A 5301-nucleotide genomic window follows, 5' to 3' on the forward strand; every position below is an offset into this window, starting at 1 on the left:
ACTTTAAATATATTAGCATATCAAATATTTTAAAATTAACAATTAAATTTGCTATTTTGATGAGAATTGCATTGAATCTGTAGATTGCTTTTGGTAGGATGGCCATTTTTACTATGTGAATCATACTGATCCATGAGCATGGGATATCTTTCCATCTTATGCTATTGTCTTCAATTTTTTTTAAGAGACAAGAAATTTTTTTTTCATACAGGTCTTTCACTTGCTTGGTTAGAGTTACACCAAGGTACATTATGTTATTTGTGGCTTTTTTGAAGGATGTTGTTTCCCTAATTTCTTTCTCAGCCCCTTTGTCTTTTATATACAGAACAGATTCAGTTTGTTGTTGTCGTTGTTGTTTTGAGTTAATTTTGTATCCAGCCACTTTATTGAAGATATTTATCAGCTGAAGGATTTCTCTGATACAATTTTGGGGGACACCCATGTACAATATCATATCATCTGCAAATAGTGATACGTTGACTTCTTCTTGTCCAATTTGTATCCCTTTGATCATTGGTTGTCTTACTGCTCTAGCTAGTGCTTCAAATACTATGTTGAAGAGCTATGGAGAGAGTAGGCAGCCTTGCCTTGTCCCTGATTTCAGTGGGATTGATTTAAGTTTCTCTCCATTTAGTTTGTTGTTAGCTGTAAGCTTGCTGTATATGACCTTTACTATGTTTAGGAATGTGGCTTGTATCCCTGATTTGTACAAAACCTTAAGTATGAATGGGTGTTGAATTTGGTCAAAGGCTTTTTCAGCATCCAATAAGATGATCATGTGTTTTGTTTTTTTCTTTCAGTTTATTTGTACATTGATATATTTCCATATACTGAACCACCCATGTATGCCCAGGATGAATCTTACTTGGTCGTAGTGGATGATATCTTTAATATGCTCTTGGATTCAGTTCTTAAAAACGGCATGATACTGGCATAGAAACAGAAAGACAGACCAATGGAATGGAATCTAAGACCCAGAAAGAAACCCACACACCTATGGAAACTTAATTTTAGACAAAGAAGCAAAAACCAGACAATGGAAAACAGACAGCCTCTTCAAAAATTGGTGCTAGTCTAACTGGATTTCTACAAGTAGAAAATGCAAATAGATCCATATTCAGCACCCTGCACAAAACTAAAGTCTAAGTGAATCAAAGACCTCAACATAAAACCAGACACACTAAATCTGTTAGAAGAGAAATTGGGGAAGAGCCTTGACCTCATTGGCACAGGAGACAACTTCCTGAAAAGAACACCAACAGCACAGGCTCTAAGATCAACAATCAACAAACGGGACCTCATGAGACTGAAAAGCTTCTGTAAAGCAAAGGACACTGTTATCAGAACAAAACGACAGCCTACAGCCTGGGAAAAGCCCTGCAACAACCCTACATTTAACAGAGGGCTAATATCCAGAATATATAAAGAACCCAAGAAATTATACACCAAATACCAAGTACTCCATTTAAAACATTGGGTACATGCCCAGGAATGGTATAACTGGGTCTTGTGGTAGTGCTATTCCCAATTTTCTGAGAAAGTGCCAGAATGATTTCCAAAATGGTTGTACAAGTTTGCACTCCCACCAACAATGCAGAATGGTTTCCCTTTCTCCATATCCTTTCCAGAATGTGTTGTCACTTGAGTTTTTTGATCTAAGCCATTCTGATAGGTGTAAGATAGAATCTTAGATTTGTTGTGATTTACATATCACTGATGAATAAGGATGTTGTGCATTTCTTTAAGTGTTCCTTTGAAATTCAGTATTCCTCTGTTGAGAAGTCTCTGCTTAGAGTTATACCCCATTCTTTAATTGCGTTATTTTGGTTTGTTGGTGTCTAAATTATTGAGTTCTTTTCATATTCTGGCTATTACTCTTCTGTGGGATATGGGGTTGGTGAAAATCTTTTTCCCAGTTTGTAGGCTGTCCTTTTGTTCTGATGAAAGTGTCCTTTGCTTTTCAGATACTTTTCTGTTTCACAAGTCCCATTTATTAATTGTACATCTTAGAGCCTGAAGTGTTGGTGTTCTGTTCAGGAAGTTTTCTCCTGTGCCTCTTCCCAAATTTTTCTTCCCACATTCTTAGTGTGTCAGGTACAAAAAAATATATATATATATGGGGGCTTAAACAGAATTCTCAACAGATGAATATCGAATGTCAGAGACATACTTAATTCTCAATATTCATAGTCCTTCTGGAAATGCAAATCAAAATGATCCTGAGTTTTCACCTCACACCCTTCAGAATAAGATCAACTGCTTTGGAAATCAATCTGGTGCTTTTAAAATTAGGAACAGTGCTTCCACAAGATCCACCTATACCACTCTTAGGCATATATCCAAAATATGGTGAAGTATACAACAAGGACACTTGCTCAACCATGTTCACAGCAGCTTTATTTGTAATAGCAAGAATCTGGAAAGAACCTAGATGTCCCTCAACAAAGGAATGGATACAGAAAGAGTGGTACATTTACACAATGGCATACTACTCAGCAATTAAAGGGAAGGAAATTATGAAATTTGCAAGCAAGTGAATAGAACTAGAAGAGATCGTCCTGAATGAGGTAACCCAGACTCAAAGTCCGATATGATATTTACTCATTATTAAGTGGATGCTAGACATATAATATAGGACAAACATACTACTATCTATAGTCTCAAAGAAGCTAAACAACAAGGAGGATCCTAAGGAAGAGGTTGAAACCTCATTCAGAAGGGCAAACAGGACAGACATCAAAAGTAGAAGTTAAGGAACAGGACAGGTGCCTTCCACAGGGGGCCTCTTAAAGACTCCACCCATCAGGATATCTAACGAGATACTGAGACTCATAGCCAAACTTGGGCAGAGTGCAGGAAACTTTATGATAAAAGGGGGAGATAGAAAGACCTGGAGGGACAGGAAATCTAGCAGAGACAAAAAAAAAAAAAAAGTCTAGGGAGGCCTGCAGAGACCGATACTCCAACCAAGGACCATGCATGGAGAGGACCTAGAATGCCTGCTTAAGTGAAGCCCATAAGCTGCTCAGTCTCCAAGTGGGTTCTCTAGTAAGGGCTAAAGAGGCTCTCTGAGTTCTGACATGAACTCAGTGGTTGACTCTTTGATCACCTCTCATGGGGAGGAGGGGTAATAGACTTGCCAGGCCACAGAGGAAGATGATGCAGCCAGCTCTGATGAGGCCTGATAGCCTAAAGTCAGATAGAAGGGGAGGAGGTTCTCCCCTTTCAGTGGTTTAAGGAAGAGGCATAGGTGGAGAAGAGGGAAGGTGGGTGCAGCTGGGAGGAGACAAAGGAGTGGGCCACAGTCAGGATACAAAGTGAATAAATTGTAATAAGCAATCAAATAAATAAATAGAATGTAAGTTTTTCTGTTTTGCTGAACAGAAATATGTCTTCTCAAGGTCATCACAACACTATGTATAGTAGTCAAGGAGTGTTACATACTAAGCATTCAGCGTTTGAAGGTGTGTAAAGAAAACCCAGGGCACACATGTAAAGGACACGGTGCAACCACGACAAAGAGTTATACTGTCATTTGTCCACGCCCTAGAAATTCTTGTATCACAGAAAATAAGTTAGGCACAGAAAGATATGAACCTCATGGTCTTATTATTATTATTAACATTATTATAATTTTGTTTTATTTGACACATGGTTTGTATGTATATGTAACCTTGCCTGTCCTGCAACTTTCTCTATAGACCAGGCCTGCCTTGAGCTCATAAAGATCTGCCTGTCTCAGCCTCCTAAAAGTGCTGTTATTAATAACATGCACCACTATCACAGGTAATTTTTTAACTATTATTTAAAACAAGAAGATCAACAGAGTCAACTGAGGACCACAGGTCCTCACAGAGACTGAACCACCACTAAAGAACCTGCATAGACTAGACATACATCCCTTACACATATGTAGCTGATGGGGGGGGTCCTCTAGTACTCAGAGCTGGAAATGTCTCTGACATGGATTCTGTTGCCTGTTTTTGGATCACTTTCCCCTAGATGAGCTGCCCTGTTGGATCTCAGTGGAAGCGGATACCCTCTGTCCTGATGTGACTTGATGTTCTCAGACTGGTTGTTGTTGGTTTTCTGAAGATAAGGGGAGAGGAGAAAGAAGGTGGGAGGGGGTGCTGTGATGGGGTGTAAAATAAGTAAATAAGGCACGTGTGCCTACCAGGCAGCCGCGCGGTCCAGAGTGTCCCGTTCATTGATGGGCATCAGCGCGGGCCATGATGACAGAATATGGTGAGGAGCAATGCAATGAGTTGGAGGCTCTGGAGTCCATCTACCCCGACTCCTTCACAGGGTTATCAGAAAACCCATTACTAATTGCATGACATCGGAGGCTGGAGAAAATGATGAAACTGTCCGGACTACCCTCAAGTTTACATATAGTGCAAAAATACCCCGATTAGGCTCCCCTTTATGAAATATTCTCCCAGGAAAATCTAGAAGACAATGATGTCTCAGACATTTTAAAATTACTGGCATTGCAGGCTGAGGAGAATCTTGGCATGGTGAAGATCCTCACCCTTGTGACAGCTGTTCAGGAAAAGTTAAATGAAATAGTAGATCAGAATAAAACCAGAAGAGAGGAAGAAAAGAAACAGAAAGAAAAGGAAGCAGAAGAAGCAGAAAAGAAACTATTCCATGGTACTCCTGTTACAATTGAAAATTTCTTGAATTGGAAAGCCAAGTTTGATGCAGAATTCCCGGAAATTAAAAAGAAAAGGATGAAAGAAGAACAGCAGGGAAAAATAAGCTAAGTGGGAAACAGTTATTTGAAACAGATCATAATCTTGACACCTGATATCCAGTTTCTGGAGGACATTGGGAACAATGTGGAGGTGGATGAGTCCTTGTTCCAGGACATGGAGGACTTGGAGCTGGAGGATGGTGAGGATGACCCCGACTACAATCCTGCTGCCCTCGGGAGCAACTCCTCAGACTGATGCACTGTCCTTTTCTCCAGCATCTGTGGCAATGCTTAGAGGGTTTATATCGTTCTTTTGTTTGTTTGTTTGTTTTTTTCTAAGAAAAGACATATTATTCAGGAGAATATTCTTCTGATAGCTTTTATCATTGAACTAAATAAACTGCCCATAAAATTTCAAATATAAAAAATGAGTAAATAAATAAATTAAAATAATAAATTTAAATACATTTTGATTATACTCTTCTCCTCTCCCAAGTTAATCAAGATCCTTTCTTCCTCCAAACCCACCATACTTTGTGGTTCTCCTTCTGCCTGGGGGGGCTGTCTCCCACCAGCACATGAAGTCACGAGGGGCAGGAGATGAG

General features: G+C 39.5%; 1 pseudogene; it reads left to right on the forward strand.

Moving 5' to 3' along the window:
• Window positions 1–4232: 4232 nt before the first annotated feature.
• LOC110566909 (RWD domain-containing protein 1-like) lies at window positions 4233–4952 on the forward strand (annotated as a pseudogene).
• Window positions 4953–5301: the final 349 nt, after the last annotated feature.

The sequence above is a fragment of the Meriones unguiculatus genome, chromosome 20 (genome assembly GCF_030254825.1).
Source record: "Meriones unguiculatus strain TT.TT164.6M chromosome 20, Bangor_MerUng_6.1, whole genome shotgun sequence".
In the NCBI taxonomy this organism is placed as follows: domain Eukaryota; kingdom Metazoa; phylum Chordata; class Mammalia; order Rodentia; family Muridae; genus Meriones; species Meriones unguiculatus.